Source organism: Choloepus didactylus, chromosome 17, assembly GCF_015220235.1.
Source record: "Choloepus didactylus isolate mChoDid1 chromosome 17, mChoDid1.pri, whole genome shotgun sequence".
In the NCBI taxonomy this organism is placed as follows: Eukaryota; Metazoa; Chordata; class Mammalia; order Pilosa; family Megalonychidae; genus Choloepus; species Choloepus didactylus.
In genome coordinates this window covers 66935931-66959759 of record NC_051323.1, presented here as the reverse complement: position 1 = coordinate 66959759, position 23829 = coordinate 66935931, and the positions used below count along the sequence as shown (strand labels likewise).

Below are 23829 nucleotides of genomic sequence, written 5' to 3'. Positions count from 1 at the left end.
TCCCCCAACTTTAACATCCTGTCACACCACCATTTCTTTTTTTCCCTCTCTCCCTCCCTCCCTATCATCCATCATCTATTGCTCTGTCCTCTGAACATATGAGAGCAAGCTGCACACACCTTTGAACAAACAATATAATTCACATATACATTTCCCATGAACAAGAACATTCTTTTATGCACTCCCATTAAGCGCAGCTAAGAAGTTCAAGAAATTCAACATTGATACAAAGCTTACATTCTATATTTCCTTTTTTTTTCTTATGTCCCATCTGTGTCTCTTTGAGCCTCCTCTTCTCCATCCTCAGATCCCATCCAGGATCATCCTTGGCCTTCAATTGTCATCTGTTTAGACTGTCTTTTTTTTTTTTCAATTGTGGAAACATATATACAGCCTAAATCTTCCCATTCCACCCCCTCCCTAGCATTCCATTAGTGGGATTAATCACATTTAGAATGTTGCAATGCTATCACCTTCCCACCATCCATTACTAGAAATTTCCCTTCACCCCAAACAGAAACCCTACACTCATTTCTTAACTCCCCATTGCCCCTTCCCTCTCTTCTCTTAACCCATACTATTCATCTCTATGGTCATATTTTCTGACACTTTCTTTGTGTTTACCGTGGGGCTTAAATTGAACCTCTTAAATCTATAACAATCTTGTTTTTCTTTGATACCAACTTAACTTCAATATGACACACAAACTATGTTCCTATACTCTATCATTCCCCCACCTTTATGTAGTTTTTGTCAAAAACTACATATTTTACATTGAGTCCAAAACCACTGATTTATCATTACAGTTTATGTATTTTAGATCCTGTAGGAAGTAAATAGTGGAGTTACAAATCAAAAATACAGTAGTATTGGTATTTATAATTACCATGTGATCTTTACTGGAAATCTTTATTTCTTTGTGTAGTTTCGGTCAATTGTTTAGTGTCCCTTCCTTTCAGCCTGTTCAACTCCCTTTAGCATTTCTTATAGGACTGATCTACTGGTGATGAAGTCCCTCAGCTTTTGATTATCTGGGAATGTTTTCATCTCCCCCTCATTTTTACCCTCCAGGTGTTTGTGAATTCTCCACGTCTCTGATGGTTATTGACTTCTATTTGTATTCCATTGTGGTCAGAGAATGTGCTTTTAACAAATTCAATTTTTTTTTTTAATTTATTGAGGCTTGTTTTATGTCCTAGCATACAGTCCGTTCTGGAGAAAGATCTGTGATCACTAGAGAAGAATGTGTGTCCCGGTGACCTGGGATGTAATGTTCTATATATGTCTGTTAAAATTATTTATCTCTCTCTCTCCTTTCTTTGTTTCTCTGTCGGTAGAGCTCCCTTTAGTATCTGAAGTAGCGCAGGTCTTTTATTAGCAAAATCTCTCAGCATTTGTTTGTTTGTGAAAAATTTAAGCTCTCCCTCAAATTTGAAGGAGAGTTTTGCTGGATAAAGTATTCTTGGTTGGAAATTTTTCTCTCTCAGAATTTTAAATATGTCATGCCACTGCCTTTTCGCCTCCATGGTGGCTGCTGAGTAGTCACTACTTAGTCTTATGCTGTTCCCTTTGTATGTGGTGAATTGCTTTTCTCTTGCTGCTTTCAGAACTTGTTCCTTTTCTTCAGTATTTGACAGTCTGATTAGAATATGTCTTGGAGTGGGTTTATTTGGATTTATTCTATTTGGAGTTCGCTGGGCATTTATGCTTTGTGTATTTATATTGTGTAGAAGGTTTGGGGAAGTTTTCCCCAACAATTTCTTTGAATACTCTTTCTAGACCTTTACCCTTCTCTTCCCCTTCTGGGACACCAATGAGTCTTAAATTTGTACGTTTTATTTTATCTGTCGTATCCCTGAGATCCATTTCGATTTTTTCGATTTTTTTCCCCATTCTTTCTTTTGTTCTTTCATTTTCCATTCTTTGGTCCTTGAGGAGGCTGAGTCATTGTTCTACTTCCTCTAGTCTTGTATTATGAGTATCCAGTCTTTTTAATTTGGCCAACAGTTTCTTTTATTTCCATAAGATCTTCTATTTTTGTATTTACTCTTGCAATTTCTTCTTTATGCTCTTCTAGGGTCTTCTTCATGTCCTTTATATCCTGTGCCATGAGCTCGTTGTCTGTCTTTAGTTCTTTGATTAATTGCACCAAGTACTGTGTCTCTTCTGATCTTTTGATTTGGGTGTTTGGGTTTGGGTTCTCCATATTGTCTGGTTTTATCATACGCTTTAAGATTTTCTGTTGTTTTTGGCCCCTTGGCATTTGCTTTACTTGATCTCTAATTTGTCAGAACTATAGGTTAGTGGCGTACACTGTCTCTAACTAACCAGCAGATGGTATCTGTGAGTCACCTATTCCCCTCAAGTCAGTTCTCCCCAACTTTGTCTTTGTGATGTGTGGGGTTCTGATTCTTGTGGGGTTCAATTGGTGCACTAAATTTGGGTGTGATGTTGATGCTGTCCACCCTGAATGTGAGACATGTGTCTGGGTGGTTAGGGAGGCAGGATAGCTTTAATAATCAAACCTTCCAGGTGTTCCTGGAAATTTAAGGCTATTGCGAGAGCCTAAGCCTTCATTTCAGTCTTGCCACAGATTGTCTCTGCTCCTGACCCACAAATCCTTGGTATTGGTGTAGGGTCCCTGGGATTTCCAAGCGGGTCCCCCTTCCCAGCCGTGCTCTTCCAGGACCTCTGCCGAGGGAAGGCCGTGCCACGTCACAAGTGCGTGCTGGCCCTCCAGGGAAGCCCTGGGCTGCCGGGCCGTGCAGGGGCATTCCCAGCCTGCTGTAAAGATGGCTGAATGGGACGTGTTAATTTCCCCCTTTTCACACAGCTCCGCCTTCCCAGCTCCGGGACAATTAGCTGTGGGTGCACTAAAGGCTGCTGTCTATGGCTGGTATTGTGGTGTGTGCACGGTGCTGCGGGAAAGACTCCCCATCACATTGCATTTCTTGGCGCAGCTCTGGGCTGTGGGGTCCAGCCCCGGGCAGGAGTGTCCCTAGCCCGCTGGGGAGATGGCTGCAAGGGGTGCAGTTTCTTTCTCCTTTTGGCTCTCCCCTCTGCACCCCTGGCCCCAAGACAATCAGCAGTGGGTGTGGGAAGGGCTATCCTCCATGCCAGACACTGAGGCATTGGCCCCGCCCTCTTCTGCCATGCTTCACTGTGCAGTTCTCCCTGTCATAGCTGCAGCCGCTCCCGGGTTTTTTTTTTTTTAAAGAACCAGTCTGTCTCCAAACACCAACCCACCATTTCCCCACACCGCAGTGTGGCTGAGGGACTTTCAGCCGGCTTACTCACTCGTTTCAGAATGCAGACTCCCGGTTTCACCAAGTGCACGGTCCCTGTAGATTTAGCAGACCTTGTCTGGCTGGTGCTACTCTGGAACTGGTGTTCTGGGTCACTTTCTGGTTTTTATCCAGTATTTTTCACAGAGGTGTTTTTTTGCCCTGTCTCACCTAGCCGCCATCTTAGGTTCTCTCCCTTTCCTTTGTTCTTTAACTGCAGAGCCAGTCTAAGCTAGTTTTGGTAACAGGTTATGAGGCTATTTTAGGAACCTCTATAATGAGTATCCACCTTGCAAGGATAGTGGGCAGAGAAACAGGAGGACTGGCCTGGCCACCGATTACAGCTTGGCTTCTTGACCCTCTGCCAGCCCCTCCGAGCTGCCCCTGCCCTGTGTGAAAGCTAAACTTAATCTAATTCTCACGTACCCCCCCCTCCCCCTCTTTCCAAATAAGGCAGTGAATTCAAATGTCACTAACTTATTAACTGTTCTTGAATAGAGAGTTTAAAAGATAGTATCATATGACAATCTTGACTCTATTTAAAGGACAATTAGTCTTTTAGAATACCAATTTATTTCTCAGAAGTAGAAAGCACAGGGAGCTCGACATTCAAGGAAGAGTTAATAATAATTGGTTTATCCCTGCTACCCAGGAAATACACAGCAAGGATCTGTGTTCTGTGCAATATGGCAAACAGCTCATCTATTACCACCTACCCCCCAGGGACAAGGAAAGTGGAACTGAGCTCCAGGAGCAAAACACAGTGACCGAAATGTTCAGGAGGGAACAACACAAACTCAGAGCTGGTAAGAATGAGAGCTAGATGGAACACACGGTAGGTCAGCAAGCTGGACAGAAAGAAGGGGCTCAAGGGGGTGGGAGAGAAAGGAGTGCCACCGACAGCCAATGAGGGTGGCCTCGAAGTGGACAGGAGGTGACAGGTAGAGTGGTGGGAACTGGAGATGACAGAGCAGAGCCACAGGGGATAACGACAGCAGAGCTGGAGAGAACACTAGGAAGGAGACACATCCAGGTAAATAGACCATAAAGAGAACAGAAAGCATGTTAAATAGGAGGTGGAATCGTGAAAAAGGCAGGAAGTAGAAGAAATACAAAGAAACCAAACAAATTCTGGACAGATGAGAAGGAAGGTAGAAAGGAAGCAGGAGACAAGTAAATAAGGTAGAAAGGAGGGGGGAAAATAAAGAATGAAGTAAAATAGGCCTATTGGGGAAGGGAATATTAAAAAACAAATGCTTTATGGAACATTTAAAATTGTTTCTTTTTTTTTTTTTTTTTTTTTTTTCCTGTATTTCTCTCTATTGGGAACAACTTGATTTGTAAGAGCAAAATCTTTCCTCACTTTATAGAGGAGAAAATCATTGATGAGTTCAACTGACGTAGTCACAAGTAAGAAGAGTTGAGAACAAGTAAAATGAATTTAGGTCAGTTGATTCTCTAATCCACAAACTAATTTCATACTGAAAATGTGTACAGATGCCTTATAGATTACGTAAGGACTGGTTGTTTCATTTGTTAGTTATAAAAGCCTCCTCTCTCCCTCTCTGCATTTACCATCATTTGGATAAGTCCCTGCTTCTTACTCTCTCCCCTCTAAAAGGAAAGAGCAGGGTAAAAAGGTAACGTTTACATCAGTATTGCTACTTCTAAGCACTTCTAAAAAGAAGTCTGGTAGAGGTTTAAAACAATGTTTAAACAATTTTGTAAACATTCTGTAAATTACTACTCATATTATTGTGGCTGCCAAGATAAATGCACAAAACACAGAAGTCACCCTTCATTTCCATCTAAAAAATGAAAGCAACAAAGCCCTGAACAAGAACATAAAAATAGGAAAGAAAAAAAAAATGCCGAAAAAGAATGGAAATTATTCTATTCTTGATCCTAGGAAAAAAAAAACAACAGGGTAGACTGTACAAAATCTATTTACAAAGATATAATTCTTATTTTTAAACTGGAAAAAAATAAGGTAATCCAATCTTCAGTGCCAAAAAACTTCAAAAAAAAAAAAGGCATAAACAGAAGTTGGGAGTAGATGAAGGTAGATTAAGGTAGCAATGAATGTGAACAAGCAGCAGCACATCTTTATGAAAAAAGGAATAATGATACCACATCATTAGTAATTATTCATTGAAAGTACATTTCAGGGTCGACATCACAATGAATTGGTACTATTTTTCCTCTTCTGTTATCTATCTTTCTATTTTTACAGAATAAAATCTGTAGATCACCTGCTGTTATAATAGAGGAAAATAGCTCGAATACACACAAAAGTAGATGGGTTAGCAAAGGTAATGTAAGAAAATGTATAAAGAATTTTGCTAGTGTCTTGTCACTCATTTTCAGAACTATCTTCTCTTGGGCTGCTCAAAAAATCCAAAATAGCATTGGAGTTATTCCATGAAATTTGCCTTTCTTCAGCTTTTCACCATTTTTCCATGCATATGTTAATAAGTCATTAAGATATGACTATTATATATTAAGATATGACTTATAATAGTCATATCTTAATGACTGGAAAATTTTCTGGATATATCTATTGTTCTAGTTTGCTAATGCTGCCAGAATGCAAAACACCAGAGATGGATTGGCTTTTATAAAGGGGGTTTATTTGGTTACACAGTTACAGTCTTAAGGCCATAAAGTGTCCAAGGTAACACATCAGCAATCTAGTACCTTCACTGGAGGATGGCCAATGGTGTCCAGGAGACCTCTGTTAGCTGGGAAGGCACGTGGCTGGCGCCTGCTCCAGACTTCTGGTTTCAAAATGGCTTTCTCCCAGGATGTTCCTTTCTAGGCTGCAGTTCCTCAAAAATATCACTCTTAGTTGCACTTGGAATATTTGTCCCCTCTCAGCTTTTCCAGAGCAAGAGTCTGCTTTCAACAGCCGTCTTCAAACTGTCTCTCGTCTGCAGCTCCTGTGCTTTCTTCAAAGTGTCCCTCTTGGCTGTAGCAATTTGCTCCTTCTGTCTGATCTTATATGGTGCTCCAGTAATTTAATTCAGACCCACCCTGAATGGGCGGGCCAACACCTCCATGGAAATTATCCAATCAGAGTCATCACCCACAGTTGGGTGGGGCACATCTCCCTGGAAACGCTCAAAGAATTGCAATCTAATCAACACTGATAGGTCTGCCCACACGAGATTACATCAAAGATAATGGCATTTGGGGGGACATAATACATTCAAACTGGCACATCTATCCTGGAAAATTTTCTGGATAATTATCTTTCTTCTTCTTTTTTTTTTTTTTTTATCTTCATTTTATTGAGATACATTCACATACCATGCAGTCATACAAAACAAATTGTACATTCGATTGTTCACAGTACCATTACATAGTTGTACATTCATCACCTAAATCAATTCCTGACACCTTCATTAGCACACACACAAAAATAACAAGAATAATAATTAAAGTGAAAAAGAGCAATTGAAGTAAAAAAGAACACTGGGTACCTTTGTTTGTTTGTTTCCTTCCCCTATTTTTCTACTCATCCATCCATAAACTAGACACATTGTCACCCCTCATAAGCTACATTTTTATACAACTGTCTTCGAGATTCATGGGTTCTGGGTTGTAGTTTGATAGTTTCAGGTATTTATTGCTAGCTACTCCAATTCACTAGAACCTAAAAAGGGTTGTCTATGTTGTGCTTTAGAGTGCCCACCAGAGTGACCTCTTGGCTCCTTTTGGAATCTCTCTGCCACTGAAGCTTATTTCATTTCCTTTCACATCCCCCTTTTGGTCAAGAAGATGCTTTCTTACATTTTTAAAAACCTTAATTAACTTTTATTTTTACCATTCTCTTTTTAATTTGCTAAAACATTAATTGATTTTTGTTTTACCAAACTGATATATGCACAACAGATCAAATAGTTGTAACAGGCTCATGATGAAGAAACAGGAAGCCCCTGGCCTGCTCCTCCCCGGATGTTGTCCGTCATCCCAGAGACGACCACTTTCAACTCTTTCAGTTGTTTCTTCTGGTATTTAGTAACCTCCATATTATCTAGGTAATATGTTTATGCTGCCTTTTCTTGATTTATTACTTTTAGGTATTATCTGCTGACTTAGTTTTTGGTAGTTGGGATTTTAGCACCTTCACGTGGCTCCTCCTTGCCTGACGTTCCCTCTCCATCTTCCAAATGAGGTTGTACCACAATTTTTAGTTAAACTGATAATCAGCATTTGCACAATATGACTTCTGAGCCAGATGATGTGCCAGAATTATGCTTGCCTTTTTTTTAATAACCATATGTTTTTTTCCCTAGAGTTCATAATTACATATTTCTTCATTTGCTACTTTCTGTGTACTTATGACTAATATTGGTCCAAATGCTCCAGCAGATAAGTCTAATTTTCCCAGTTGTCAGTAACTGGCAGTTCTGTCCACCAGCCCCCTATTCCCCTGCAGAGCACAATCTGCACTGTATGCTCTCTAGGCCTGTTAGTTAGCTATTTCCCTGTGACCTCCTGTTTGCTGTTCTTGAGCTCTGAATCCCATTTCTTAATCCCTTGTGTTCTTCAGTCTTGGTTGACTCTCTCAGCGCCTTCCTGGGGCCTCCAAGTGCTAAGATTCTGAGGGCTCTTCTGAGCAAATTTGTTTGCTTCACACGTGTCCCCCTCCATGGGCACCTGGGCTGTAAATTTTCTCCTCTCCACTAATTAGTTTCCCTCCATTGCCCTGAATCCCATGGGGTCATTTTGGACCCTTCTGAGATGCTTGTACCCATTTGGAGATCATTGCTCTAAATAACAGCCTTGGCTCAAAATATGATGCACAAAGTGATAAATGCTTATTAGCACTTCTGAGAAATGCTAAACATCATGATAAACTAGCAGTTCAGCAAGACCATCAAAGGCCTCAGTTGCTCAGAGGTGGGTTTCCCTGTCTTAAGTGTGAGTCCCCAGGACTGGGCTGCTCCAGACCTCAGGCACGTGCCTTCTCTTCAGTGGACCCAAGGGTCTTACTGGAGACACCGTCATCTTTGTTGAGTGGGTGGCAGGAGGTGAGAGGCTTGGGTTCTAGGGTTGCCTCTGCCCTCAACTAACGGTGTTGCCTTGGGCAAGTCTTCCCTAAAGTTCTGGCTTGTCTCTCTGAGGTGAGAACGTTAGATGACACGTCCTCCAAGGAGCCATGCAGCTCTCAAATGAGACATTCCATGTAAAGCACTTGCCACAGTGTCTGGTACACAATAAACAATAAATATCTAATTATAGCACCTAAAAGGACAGCATCAGTAGCCGTTCTCTTGTGGATCATCCCAGATTTCCTAAATGGTGTCCCAGATTCAACCCTTACTCCCCTGTAGTCTGTTTTCCACGTAACAGTGAGTGTCCGACCTTTAAAAATCAGGCAAATGATAAAGCTTCTTTAACTTAAAATTTATGATAATACTTGTGCGGTAAAGGATAACCCTTGCCCAAAGAAAGTTTTGGCCCTTGCCCAGCTCTTGGGAGGGGACCTCTTAAGGCCTTGGACTTGGGCCAGGCCCGAGTCTGTATTAACAATGCGATTTATGGTGGGGCAGCCTTGGGCCAAGGGTATCAGCTTGACCTCTGGAGGGACTGGAGACTAAGGTCAGCCAGGGCTCCATGACCCACCCCCAGTAAAAACCCTGGACTCCAAGGCTCAGATGAGTGTCCTTGGTTGAGATGACTCTTACTGGGAGAAGTAAGTGGAATCTACGTGACTCCACGGGGTCACTGGGAGAGGCACCGGGAAACTTGCCCCTAGTCTCTCCTGGACACTGCCCTGTGTGTCTCTTCCCTTTGCTGATTTAAACCTGTATCCTTTCATTGTGATAAACTGCAACTGATGCTGAACAAAATGCGGGGTTCTCTGCTGGATGAGCCTAACAGCCAATCTATGACACCGGGGTTTCAAAGAAAGAAAGAGTGTACTGCCAAAAACTGTCTCCTCGAGTCTAAGCAGTTCAGGGTTTTATGGATTCAAACAAGGGGAGATGGAATTGTTACCATTACAAAATCAAATATAAGCAGGGCTGGGACTAGGCTAGAATGACCATTACAATAGTATGAACAGGGCTGACATTAGTTGAGTTTCAGTAATTTCAGGTATTAATGTTTGGCTATTCTACAATACAGAAAGAAAAAAATCATCTATATAATGAATTGGTAGTCATCATCATTTGTTAATTCTTAATTTCTCAGTTACATGGCCATGAATATAATGGCATTTCTGAATTCTGTGAGTCCTTTAAAACCGAAGGAGGTCTTGGGGACCCCTGAACTGCACTGCTTCTTTTAAGTCAATTTTAACAAAGACAGAATGCCCAGCATTACTAAGCAATTGACATGTATCTAACCACTACCTATAGAAACAATCTTGAATATGATACCCTTTAGGAAAATCTGCTGAGAAAGCTTCAGTTTTAAGAGACGTGGAAGTTTTTTGCGTCTCGGAGTGTTAGTGTTCCTAGTATTTGAGGCTTACGATCATGTTAGTAGCCTGCCTAAAAATCCAGTGGCTTCTGGTTGTGTCAGAATAAAATCCCAACCCCTCTCCCGAGGTTACAGAGTTGAGGTGTTTGGGCACCTGACTCACTCTTGACCTCACATTGAATCAGGTCTCTTCCTCCGTGCTCCGGACACGCCAGACTCATTCCAGCCCGAGGACCTTGGCACCGCGGCTTCCTCTGTCGGAATAGCTGGCTCCTTCTTGTCCTTCATTCTCTGCTTCTCCCCAGAGATCCTCTCACCACGAAAGTGGCCACCCTGCCAGTCTCCAGGGCCTCACCCTCTTTTAACTCCCTGCATAGTCAACTCATCATGACCTGATAGCTTTCTTGATTTTTATTTCTTGATTTTTTTTTCTTTCTCCTCTCAGTAGAATGTAAGTTCCATGTGAATAGGGACCTTGTGTGTCTTAATTCCTTGATATTTCTAGCACCCAGAAATATCTAGAAGAGTGCCTCGCAGGGGATATGAGCCCAATAAATATTTGCCGAATGAACGATTCAATAAATGATTTGCCATTACAGCACTTGAGGAGTTAGAAGTTTCACTCTTTAGGAGGCTGGTTTTCAATCTTCACTTGGCACTAGAATCACCTGAAGAGCTTTTTGAACAGTCCAGAAGCCCAGGCCACACCCAAGACTAATTAAATCAGAATCTCTGGAGGTGGGACCCAAGAATCAGTATTTTTTAAAAGTTTATTGGGTGTTTCCAAGGGCAAGTCCTGGAGGCTGCTCCCAAGAGTTGTGCACGTCCTTACCACTAGATGGCGATGGAAACCAACCAGGGCCTCACGGTCCAAGCCCTTAACAAATGATAAACCTGTTATTTCCTTTTGTTATAAAACTAAGCAAAATCAGAATATCAACTGTAACAGTTATGCAGCTACTTTAAGTATAAACAAAAACCCCAATATAATACTCCTTTGAGTAAACCTGATGAAACAAATACAAATCTAAGGATGTGAAAGTATTTTTTGGAATGAATTTTATCAATTTCTAATCCCTTCCCCTTTAGAAAGAATAAAAGATTTTAGGCTTACAAAACAGGATAACCATTACCATCTCAAACACTCACTTGTCCATCACCCAGGCTAAAAAGTCAAAAATGCAAATGCCATTGTGATCCCCTGGGTATGTTTTCCCTCTCAGATATCTCTCCTCCTGACCCCATCTTTCCTATTTTAAAAAGTCAAAATCTACATCTGCACTTGTATACCCATGGAACCCCGGATAGATGCCACAGATACACCAGGAACCCCGTACAGATGTTGCCTCTGGACTTGGGGACAGAAATGGGGGGGGGGGGGTCTCTTTTCACTGTATTCTCTCTTGTACTATTTAAATTTTTTCCGTGTGTTTTTGTATCTCCTATTCAAAGTAAAAAATATGTAAACTTTTAAAAATATAAGCCTATATCTGGGTTTTTACTAACTTCAACCTAACTTTGTTGGGAAATTTATGTATAAAGTTTTATTGAGATATTAATTCACAAAGCATAGGGGTCACCCTTTTAAAGTATACAATTCAGCGGGTGCTAGGGTGGCATCCTCTTTAGGATCTGCTTTCTGGAATGGACTCTGGATTCTTCTCCTTCAACGAGCTGCTCGGACACTCTCCACGCAGCTCATGCTTGTAGCACCCACTGGCTTCCGTGGCTTTCCTTTACAAGCCATCAGTATCCTCCTCTTACATATATATGTATATTATCCTCCCTTCTCAAATACACAAAGGGAAAAGACTGATGGGGCAGCCAGCAAACTGTGGGCTGCTGGTAGGGGCTTAGATATTCTAGTTAACAAGCAAGCCCTGGGTGGGAGCTTTCCTCCATCAGGAAGGGTTTGACCCTGTCCCCCCACTCCCCTTTCTCCTTCCTCTCTGAAGATGAAGCCTTCTTTTTTCCTGACTCATTTGCAAATGATGATGGGGGTTGCAGCTTTCAAGTAGAGAAAAATTTTAGTCACAGAATTCCCTTTAACAGAAGAGGGTACCAAATGCAACAGATACCAGTCCACCAGCTTTCAGAATATGGTAAACTAAAGCAGGACGAGTGTCAACTTCCATTAAAGTCACTGATATCAATGCAGGGCTGAGAGCACCACAGTCAGGTCGGGGTTGGTGGCCACTGACTTGGTGTCCAGCCAAGACCCAGCTCCTGCCTTCGGGTGAGAGTGAGCCCTTGGAACCCACCACTGCCAGCTGGTGAACCTGATGAACGATGAAGCTCTTTCTTTTCCCTTGGGAGGGCGTCACCTCCTCAAGAGCTGTGAAGGGTCTGAGATTTACCCTGTTGGCAAGCTAACCCGCGAGCCGCCCACGGTTCCGTGGATGCTGGTAGAAAAGGAGCCTCCTGGGCTCAGAGATGAACGAGGTTTTGCTGATCACAGCAACAGCAGTCGGCGGAAGATCAACATTTGTGCCGTCTTGGGGGGAGATTTGCTGCAGAAGACTTTTATGATGTCTTCTTGAGTGATAGCATCGTAACCTCTTCCTTTTCTTATCCGTGAAACATGATCCACATTATTTGGGGATGCTTCTCAGTGGGTTTGGAGATTTTTTTTTTTCCTTTTCATTTTATTGTGTTGTGGTAACTGATATATAACTTAAAATTTCCCATTTTAACCATTTTTAAGTGTCCAATGAGTGGCATTCATTGCATTTCCAATGTTGTGCTACCACTGCTACCACCCATTACCAAAACTTCTCCATCACCCCAGACACTCTGTCCCCATTAAGCAATAAATCCCCATCCCCTTTCCTCCAGGCCCTGGTCACCTCGAATCTACTTTTTGTCCCTATGAATTTGCTTATTCTAGATATTTCATAGAAAAGGAATCATATAGTATCTGTCCTTTTGTGTCTGGCTTTTTTCTGTCAGCATGATGTGTTCAGGGTTCGTCCACATTGTAGCATGCACCAGAACTTCCTTGTATTTGGAGTTTTTTTTTAAAAGGTATAGCTATACAGCCTCGGCCTCCGGATGGTGACAATAAACCCTGCCTAGAGAGCCCAGTCAGATTGGGTTACATTCCTTTTTAACCTCCAAAAGAATCCTGCTGGTTAACTCGTGCAGTGTTAGGGAAATTACCCAGTCCCAAGCCTCTGGTCATGAAACATAATCATCTCCAGCTCCCCCGAAATGAGGGGCTGTTTGGGAAATATTTATAAGAGGAAAGAGAAGCCTCTGGAAGACCTGTCATCCTCTGTCCTCATAGCTACTCTCTGTTGGACCAAACGTGGGCGCCCTTGTGTTCCTTGTTTATCCCACCCCTCACACACACACACCTTAATTCTTCTCACCTTTCTGGCAACGTTGAACATGCTTAATCACCAAACACCACCTCTTGGAGACCCTCCCTTCTTTTGGGACCTCCATGACATGGCATCTTGTGAACACCTGCTCGTGTGTGGACACGTGTGAAGGACTTTATGTGTGTTGCCACATTTCCCCTTCCTAACAGCCCAGGTCGATAGAGGATAAAGTCGTTCTCATTTGCAGATGAGTCATCAGTGCCTTGGAGAGGTTAAGGGACGTCTCCAGTGGCTCTGAGGAGGGGCCGGGATGGAGACAGTGGGCTCTCGGACTTCAGGGCCCGGGAGGGATGCAGGTGCTAAGAGAGAGAAAGAAATGCTGGCAGACAGAAAGCAACAGGGGTAGCCACCTTCCTGGGCCCCCTGGGCCTGGGGCTGGGCACCGAGGAGTCCTAGGCCTGCCTGCAGCCCTGGGGGGTGTGTGGTGGCAGCCCCAGGCCACAGCGGAGTGAACAGGCCCTGGGAGGTCCAGTGACCCGGATAGAGCCACAGGGTTAGCACGCAGCAGAGCCAGGGGTGGCTCCAAGGTGGCTTCCTTTCCTGACACGACGCTGTGCCCCAGGCGAGCTTTGCCTCCCGTCGGGTTTGCGGAGAGCTGGCCTGGCCTCGGCCTGGCGGCTGGCGGCTGCTCCCCACCCGGGGGCGCTCCTGAGCACCCCGTGTTCCGCAGGCCCCCAAGGCCCTTCCCAAGCCTTTTGACGGCTGCCCCTGGCTTTCGTTTCCATCACCCTGTGCTCAGGGCTGTCATCCTCCTCTGTGATGTCTCCGGCCATTAAAAAGACTTTAACTACACTTTAACAACACATAGTAACGATCGTATGAGCTCAGTAGGGAGTTATTGATTTTTTTGTGTAAAATATTAATGTGTCTTTTAGGGCTATTGATGTAGTTCGACTGCAGAGCAAACCGCGTCTCCTGAGGCGCCAGGACCCATTTTTCTTTCTGGGAAAACGTAAAGTATTTACCATTAGCATGACTTTTTTTTTTTTTTTTTGCATGCCCAGACACTAAATACTAATGGGTATAAGCTGGCCCTGTTAATGTTTTGACTGTTTAAAATTTTCAGGAATCCTTTCTGGTCTGCACATACGGAGAGCCAAATTCTTACATTATTATCATGGCCCTAATTTTCAGTGACACAATCTAACGTCATCTCTGTAATTGCACCTGTTAAATTTTGTCTCTATTGAAATAAAAATGCAAGTTGGCATGTGATCTTCCCAATGTTCCTCTCGGTTTTTAAATTTTTTCTATCTCTAGAAACATATTTGTAACATGAAATTTCCCATTTTAGCCATTTTAAGTGTATACTCAGTGGTATTAATTGCATTCACAATGTCGTGCTATTGTCACCACCACCCATTACCAAAAGTTTTTCATCACTCCAAACAGAAACTTTATATTCCTTAAGCAATAGCTCCCTGTCTTAGTTTGCCAGGCTGCGATGTCAAATACCACATGATGGGTTGGCTTATGCTCTGGTCTGCTAAAGCTGCCATTATGCAAAATACCAGAAATGGATTGGCTTTTATTAAGGGGATTCACTAGGTTACAAATTTACAGTTCTAAGGCCATAGATATGTCCAGACTAAAGCATCAGCAAGAAGATAACGTCTCTGAAGAATGGCTGATGGTGTCTGGAACACCCCTGTCAGCTGGGAAGGCATGGAGCTGGCGTCTGCTGGTCCTTTGCTCCTGGGTTGTATTTCAAAATGGCTTTCTCCAAAATGTCTCTGGGTTTCTGTCTTTCTTGGCTTCTCTCTCTCAGTGCCTGTGCATCCTTGATTGTTCTCCCAGGATGTTTCTCTCTAAGCATCTGGGGGTCCTCCCTTAGCTTCTCCAGCGCAAACTCTGGGTTTCATCTCTTAGCTTAGCATCTCCAAACATCCTTCTGTCTGCATCCCCAAGCATCCCAAGTGTCAATGTCTGTGTCGGCTCTTGAGCTCTCTTAAGTACTCCAGTGAACTAATGAAGACCCCCCTTGAATGGGCGGAGTCCACACCTCCATGGAAATAATTTAATCAAAGTTCTCAACCACAGTTGGGTGAGTCACATCTCCATGGAAACACTCAATCAAAAAGTTCTACCCGACAAGATTAGATTAAAAGATCATGGCTCTTCTGGGGCCCATAAATTTCAAACCAGCACAGCTTAACAACAGGTATTTATTGGCTCATAGTTCCAATGGCTAGAAGTCCAAAATCAAGGTGTTGGCAAGGCCATGCTTTTTCTCCAGAGTCTGTAGTCTTCCAGTACGGGCTTGCTGCAATCCTGGGATTCCTGGGCTTTAACCTCTATTCTGATACATGGAGACCTCTCTCTCTCTCTCTCTCTCTCTCTCTCTCTCTCTCTCTCTCTATCTCTCTCTATCTCTCTCTATCTCTCTCTATCTCTATCTCTATCTCTATCTCTATCTATCTCCCTCTTTTTCGTTGGGTCTGCTCTTCTAGTTTCTGCTGACTTCTGGCTTCTTCCTGTGTGACCTTTTCTGACTTCTTGCTTCCAGTTTCTTCTTTTTATAAGGCCCCCAGTTATATGGATTAACACCCACCCACATTCAGCTGGAAACACCTCAACTAATATTAACATCTTCAAAAGGTCCTGTTTCCAAATAAATTCATACCTACAGGAATGCAGATTAAGATTGAGAACATGTTTTTTGAGAGGATACATAATTCAGTCTACCACATTCCTGTCCAGTGCCTGGTAGCCTCTAATTGACTTTCTATCTCTTTGATTTAGATATTTCATACAAGAGGAATCATACAATATTTGTCCTTTTGTGTCTGTCTGTTGCACTTAGCCTAACGTTTTCAGGGTTCATCCATGTTGCATGTATCAAAACTTCATTCCTTTTTTTTTTACAGCCGAGTAATATCCCACTATATGGATATTTCACATGTTTTGATTATCCATTTATCCATTGATGGACACTTGAGTTGCTTCAACCTTTGGGCAATTGTGAATGAGTCTGCTATGAACATTGGTGTACAAGGATCCGTTTGAGTCCCTACTTTCAATTCCTTGGATATATATCTAAGACTGGAATTGTCAGGTCACATGGTAAGTCTAAATTTAACTTTCTGAGGCACCGCCAACCTGTTGTTCCTCTGTTTTTTAAGGGAAGCCACATCCCTGCTGGCTGTATAAGTGATGGGCAGAATAAGTGGTGCTCTCCCTGGCCTCACAAAGAGGGCCCGACTCTGGGCCAGAATGGGACAGCAGTGTCAGGAGGCCGCCCAGGGCAGTGCTCCTGGGGGCTTCTTCCTGTGCCGTCCACCAGCAGGGACATCTGTGCTGAAGCCATTTGGAGGAGTCGAGCCTGTGTGGCGAGTACCATGCCAGGGGTCACCCAACCTGTTCCTCCTAAGTCCACAGAGAGAGCACGTCGCATCTAGGGTGAAGAGGGTCGGTCTGGTCTTGGGGTGTGGGCATAAATGTGTGGGACATGCCCAGGTCCAGGCCACGGTGGTCTCCCACCCAGGACCCTCCATCCTCTCTTTCCCATCCCCAGCTTCTTGGAAGACACAAGTCTCAGATTGTCTGGCTCTCAGAGGCAGGGGGGCCATGGAACGGCCACTGGACTCTGACCTTGGTGATGGGTAAACGTTCATCATGTTAGGTCACTAAGAGCTCACCAAATTAGCCTTTCCTGTCCCAACTATTCAAGTGTATACTCGTTCAAAAGAGTGTTTTGTTCTGTGCCTGCAATAGCCCCTCACTCAAATAATTTTAGAAGCTTTGGGTTAAATATGTTTACTTATTGTAGAACTTCTCAGAGACTGTGTTATTCCGCCATGCATTGTGAGTCTTTTGTGGGAACTGGGAGCCACTGTTCCTCTTTATTTGACCCTGGAGCCCTTTGTCTGCAGGTGTCTCACTGAAACAACATTAGGAGGACTTCAGTTGGGGACACGCTGCATTAGGGACTTGAAAAATGGTTAAGGTCTTCAGAAACTTCAAACAGGAAAAGGTGCTAGTGCTTTGCTCTACGAGCATCTCTTTGACCGGAGGGATCTCGGACAGAGCCTCAGGATTTGGACATTACCATCGTTTCCGTCTCGGAGGAGAAGGACAGAGACTGTAATTAGAGCGATACGCACGGCATCATGGTGTTCTACAAAGCCTTCAGGAACCCATCCTGGACCAGGACAAGACATGGGTCAGGTAGCTGCTGCCTGGGGCACTCAACTCTAAGCAGTACTAGAATATCATTAGAGGCAAAAGAATCGAAGAAATGCATACGTTGGACGTGATCAAAGTTAAAAACTTGTGCGCTTTGAAGGACACCATCAGGAAACTGAAAAGGCATCCCACAGCTTGGGAGAAATTACTTGCAAATCATAAATCTGCTAAGGGACTAGTATCCAGAATACAAAAAGAACTCTTACAAAGTCAACAACAGAAGACAAATCACCTGATTTAACAATGAGAATCTTCTTTCTCCAAAGAAGGTACACAGTGGCTAATAAATACATGCCAGGGACTGGGGGGAAAGGGAAGGGTTGATGCTAATGGGTATGGGGTTTCATTTTGGGGTGCTAAAAATGTTCCGGAGTTAAACAGTGGTAATGGTTGCGCAACTTCATGGACATACTAAAATCCATTGAGTTGTACAATTTAAAAGGGTGAGTTTAATGCTATGTGAATTATATCTCAATAATAAATAATAATTAGGATAAATGGAAGTAGTTGCCAGTTAACACACCTGCTCTTCCAAGGGATTTCCCACATAACCAGAAAAACGTAAAATATCCTCTTGGGGAAAAAACAAAAAAGTCAATAAAACCCCATTCCTCAGTAGCACGTACACATTTCTGTTGTGCACGTTGGTGACGGTGTGCAGATAACGGTCCTGTGTGACCACAGGCCCAGCCCTGAGCCCCAGACAACCCACCGGCGTCACCCAGATCCTAGCACCAAATCATGCCTGGGTTGGTGTCGGTAACTGGAAATGAGTGATTTGTTTTAGGATCAAAATTTTAAACACTTTAATATTTCAGTCATAAAATTGCCAGATTGAGAAAATAGCAAAAGAAAACTGGAGAACAAAGGACTACAGAGAAGTAGGGAAGGGTGGGCCCGCGTGCCAGCCGGGGGAAAGAACAACTGACTGCGTTGCAGCAGGTGCACGGCATCTGGCTGACTTACGCTGCCCAGTAGTAAATTGGAGACAAGCTGTGACCTGAAAGGCAAATCTAAAACAAATCAAAATGCCGTCACTTAGGGCTGGACGACGTTGCAGCTGACCTGCGCCCTGTGCTCCCAGGAGACTGGCAGTCAAGAAGTCCTCAGACTTTCTTGTTTTCTTAACTCTCTCCACCCTTTCCAGTACTGAGAAGCAGCGAACCCTACATGCAGGAACCACGCTTCGCCATAGGACCTAGAAGAGACGCGCTGTCTACTCCTTCTCAGGGCTTCATAAGGCTCACAGGACTCCCCATCCTTTTCTTTGCTATGTTCCACATTATTAAACAGTCTCCCTCTCGCCAAAGCCTGAATAAAATAATTTCCTTAAGGGTCCGGTGCGTTTTGTCCTTCACGGGTGTATAGAGAATCCCTTCTTTTGAACATGAAGAAAGAGGTGTATAATTTTTCTTAGTAGACAATCCATTCTTTCTGCTCCCTACTAAGGAAATGTTGAAAAATATTTGAAGAATGTCAGTTTGAAGGGATGCCAGATTATTCGCTGCCTGGGATGCCCATATGTCCCGGCCGGAGTTGATCCGGACCAGACATCTCAAGTAAAGACTCTGGAGCAGACATCTTTTGAAAAAAAATTCGCACCCACCCCGCCGTGGGGACAAATCAGGGGAGTTTTTGTTGTTGTTTTTGAAGCAAAGCCTCTCCAGTGCACCACAATTTCACATTTCTCTAGTAACCAGCCATATCCCAGCGTGTAGGGCTAGTTTGCTTCCTTCCCTGAGCTCTCCAATTGCCAAGCTTTGTGCAGTTCTTTGGATATTAAGGGGGAAAAATACGTACAGAACTAGTTTCCTGCCAGATTATCACATTTTCCAGATTATTGCTACATCTTATTTCTAACTCCTCTTTATACACTGACCATCATTTGTCTGTTGTTAGGTTTATGGCTGTTATAAATCATGGATGGCAAATAAAATGGAAATACTCTGAGATGACGATTTGATAGCACATTTAACTTTCCAAGAGGAGAAACGGTGAACAGATTCACTCCTTTTGCCTATTAAGAAGGCATTGTTAAAGATTTTACAGTTTGGTGTTAGAAATAAGTACTAATGATAGTTAGCGGCTCCATTCCCAGACCCTTCACTGACTCTGCAGGACAGCCTCAGTGGGGGAGCCATCAGGGTTTGCCAGATTTGATTTGATTTTCCCCAATGCTGAGCCTTGGGGATTTTGGAAATACCAAAATGCTGCATTATTGAATATCTATGGTAATTTCTTCAGTTACCTGTCAAAAGGAGGTCTGATTTTGTCCTGGGCAAGACCTCAGAGGCTGTAGCAAAGTGATTTGGAGGTTGACTACTTCATCAAAGAAGCCATTGAATCTGGAAAATTGGGGCTAAGGAAAAAGTGTGATTCCAGTTGGAAAATGCCCAGGGTCCCCCGTCTTAGGGGATACAGGATACAGCTGCAGGTGTCATCTGATAACAGCTGTTCTAATGACCAGAGTGGAAGGAAAACTGATTACCCCCAAGTCCTCCCGTCCGCAGCTTCTGCTTTGCTGGGGCTTTGGGGGCAGGAAAGTGAAACCCTCCCCCGTCCAGTCCCCTGCCTGCCTGCTGTGGCAAGTCTGTGTCATCAGGTAGCAGAGGGAAAACCAGCAGCCCCTCCCAGTGTCTCACCCCCAAGGACTAACAACAAGGAGTTGCGTGCTATCCAAGCAGATGTGTCAGCTGGGAGACCTGCGTCCTGGCCAGGGGTGGCCGTTCTCAGGTTGCGAGACTTTGGAGGAGTCACTTCCCTTCTTTGGGCCTGTTTCCTCATTTGTGAAAGAAGGGGCCCAGATCAAACGGACACATGGAGCCCCTTCTGAGTCTAGCTCTTTGCTCATCAATCACTTTGAAAGCAATGTAAGGAGTCTAATTGATAGTGACCTAACGCAATAAAATACTAAGGACCTTAGTAGGATTGATATCAGGCCTGGGTGTTTCTGGAAAGGCTAGACTTATTCTTCCAAGACATAGTTATTGAGCACCTGCTAGGCACCTGATGTCACAGTGACAAAAACGAAGATCCCTACCTGACAGGGAACTTATATTCTCGCAGAAAGAGATTGACACAAAACAATAAGCATAATAAATGCAAATTTATATAATGGGCAATGAATCACCTGCTTGTTATATTGGGATAATTGCAGCTGAAATGTCTATCCAAGTAGATATGCCCCCCAAAACCTACTATGCAGATCTTACCAAAGAGTGAAATCTTTATGCTGTGAATGTTTTATTGCTTTCTTTAGTGAAATAACCTAGATTGTCCTGTTATGGAAAGGGGAAGAGGAGTGGCCAAGAGACCTGGATTCTCACTTTAGTGAAGAGTTTTGTTTGCAAGTAACAGAACCAATTCAAGCTAGATTAAGCAAAAAAAGGAAAATTTGTGCTAAGGATCCAGGGGTGTGTTTACAGCACCCAAAGCTGGACCCAGTACCTAGGATCTGAGGTTTGTACAAGAGCAGGGTTGCCCCTGAGAAGAGGCGTCTCCTTCAATTTTGGGTCCCGAGTGCCTTGCTTGCCACACCCTAGTCGGCCCTGGCTCTGGCTACATGGGGGGCTGAAAGCACCTGCACACCTGTCTTGAGCCTGGGTGTGGTCCCTCTCCCCGAGACCTGGCTTCCTCCACACATTCAAGTACTGATATTCCAGATTAAATGCAATTTGCTATGAGAAATGTGAAAGATCGAACAATTTGTTGCTAGAAATAAACATCAACTTTGATTTTGCCATTCTGTCTTCATAATTTGAAGCCGATGCATAGTCTGTCCAGGACTCCAGCATTCCCGAGGGCCTTGCAAGGTGGGCAGCCTCCGGCCCAGGGCTCGCCCCTCCGGACCCACCCCTCCGCCCTGAGACTTCAGTGGTCGCCCCCAGAGAGCTCAGCGCGCCTTAAACCCTCCGTCAACCCCTTCTGGTGGCTTCCTTCTGCGGAAAGGCGCCCCGTTGAAATCCACCCTGATATCGGATGGCCAGATTTGATAAAGGAGCCAGGTAAGAACCCGAGCCGCCTTGGGAGGGGCCGTGACTCTCCAAGCAGACTCCCGTTCTCCATTAGCCCACCGCTGAGGAGGCCGATTTCAGCAGAATCATTAAAAGTTGATGAGACGGGAAATGTCTTTTTGTCTGCCGTCTTGTGTGTGGTGGGGGAAGCAGGAAAGTGTAGTTTTCGTCTGAAACAGAATAAGCACCAGAAAAGAAAGGCAGCAAACGAGCCCAGCCCTTAACCTTAGATTGACTGTGAAATTTGACATTTATGACTTTTAAGAGAGATTCACGAGGGAAGGAGAACTCGGGTCAACACTGAAATTCTTTAAAGGTCAGAGGTGGGGGGACGAGGTCCAAGAATGCGTCGAAACAAATCAGGGAGAGTGAGGGGAAAACAGCCAAGGCTTGGCATTAGTTTCTTCCCCCAGAGAATTTAATGGTCTCCCTGTTTGGGCCTCGATAGCTATTTTAACACCATCACCGGGTTGCAGGACATGCCCTTGTCCCCACCCAGCTGGGCCAGGGCCCAGCATCTCCCACAAGGGGCCTGGGAGAACCACAGGTGTCAGAGCCACAAAGGACCTTAAAGATAAACGGGGACGCAAACAGCCCGCCCGAGAGTTTGCAAAGTCTTCACAATCCCAGAACCAGTGGCAGAGCCAAGCTGGGGCCTGCTTCCTGCTTCCCAGCCCTGGGTTTCCCATTACCCCCCCGCCGCACAGACCTCAGTTGACCCGACGGGGAAAACGATGTCATTTCTAAAATCTAAAAAATGTCTCCAAGTGATTTGCTGACACTGGTAATTTGGAAAATAGCTCTTAAATGTCTCTGTATCCCTTTTAAATAAAAGTCGAGTTTCTGCTCGGCGGGTTCTGTTTGCACGAGCTGCTTCTTTCTGGTTGTTTGTAGTGGGCCCACCGCTGGCTGATGGGCGCTGGGCCCTGATTGCAGGGAGGGGGCTCAAGGTAGTTTCACCTCAGGGAAACCTTTTGCTATTTGCTGAACACAAAATGCCTGTGATCTCAAAGAAGGGGAGAGACGGGCGGGAACCGGCGGGGTGCAGGCCGCGCCGTGTGGAAGGGCCCCGGGTCTCCGTTCTCTCCCTGCGGGGCAGCCCCGCTGTGCACCTTCGCCCCCCAGGTGCCCTCAGCACCAGGTGGCAGGGCTGCCTGCTCAGCGCGGGACTCGTCAGGATAAGATGGTCCCTGTCCGCCCTCGGCCTCGGGCCTCTTGGGATGAGTGGCCACAAGTTGTGGCCCCGACCCAGACGGTGGGCTCGGCCTCCCCGCGGTGCACCCAGGCCCCCTGGCTGGACTTGGCGGCCCGCGGCCTGCGATGGGGGCAACTCCTTGCAGGAGCTTCCGGAGCAGCTGCTGGGGAGCCCCCGCCCTGCTGAGCAGGGAAAACCTGGGGGTTGCCGGCTCCCCGCAGAGGGGCAAACACTCTGCCTGGAAGGGACCCTGCCGGAAGCGCCCCACGCCCTAGGCCTTGGGTGAAGTGAGGACCGCTTTTCCTCTTTTCTGAGTGCGCCGGCGGCCGAGGGAACTGAGACTGGAGGGGAAGCCAGGGTCACTGACCCCGCAGGGCAACGTCTCGGCCCCTGGAGCAATAACGTGTCTACAGTGTGTGCCCTGGATGCTGGGGCACCTGAAGTGACAGAATTTCTGGTGCTTTGGCAAAAACAGAGGGGAGGGGTGGAAGCCAGAGGGGAGCCTTTGAGGGGCAGCCCTGACTTTTCAGATGGTGGCATCGAATGGGGCAGAGGGAGACACCCGGTGCTGGGAAACTGCCACCATTCACTTCAGGGGCTGAAGGAAGCCCCTGCTGGGTGAGTCAGGAGTGGCCTGGACTGTGGGGAAGAGGCAGCAGAGGTGGGCCGGGGCCGTGCTGCAGAGGCTGTCGTCACCGTCCAGGTAGGAGGTGATGAGGCCCTGGACTGCACAGCCTGTAGGAGAGATGGAGGTGGGGAGGGGATGCAGGTAAGACACATGGAGGAGGGTACACGTCAGATGGCAGTGCCTAATGGGATCATGCTGATTTGTGCAAGAGGCTAAACTGCCGTAACCAAGAGGCTGTAACGTGCACTAGCTCAAGATAGAACTTGTTTCTCTCACTAACTGGCCCTACAGGGGTTCCAGGATGGCAGAGGCTCCGCCTGCAGAGTCTCTCGGGGGCCTAGGCTAGTGGTAACCGTGCCACATCCCACACCTGGCTTCTGAAGATGCCTCCGTTGGTACCATCCCAGGTAGAAGAAAGGGGGCCGAGGGCCTGGAGGGGGCCCGGGGAAGGCTTGACAGCTCAGGCCTGGAAGTGGCACCCCCCCGTTCTAACTTTCACTGGCAAGCCTTTGGTCTCACAGCTACTCCTGGCTGCAAGAGAGGCTGGGAAATATACCCTGGATTCAAGTCCAGGAAGAAGGGAGGATTGGATTTGGATGAACAGCCAGCAGCCTCTGCCTGTGTGGATAATGATAGCTTTAATCAAAATGAGGACATCTGAATGGGGAACTATGCTCCAGAGTTCAGCTCACCCCTACATATCTAGGAC

At 45.2% G+C, this 23829-nt stretch overlaps 1 long non-coding RNA gene across 1 annotated transcript in view; it reads left to right on the top strand.

Annotated features, from left to right (window-relative positions):
* LOC119512868 overlaps positions 1–21261 on the top strand; it is a 45693-nt gene extending 24432 nt beyond the window's left edge. The window contains exons 3-5 of the long non-coding RNA XR_005212457.1: positions 13975–14051; positions 15967–16162; positions 21048–21261. This is a non-coding gene — a long non-coding RNA (uncharacterized LOC119512868). The remainder of the gene's footprint in view (positions 1–13974; positions 14052–15966; positions 16163–21047) is intronic.
* Positions 21262–23829: the final 2568 nt, after the last annotated feature.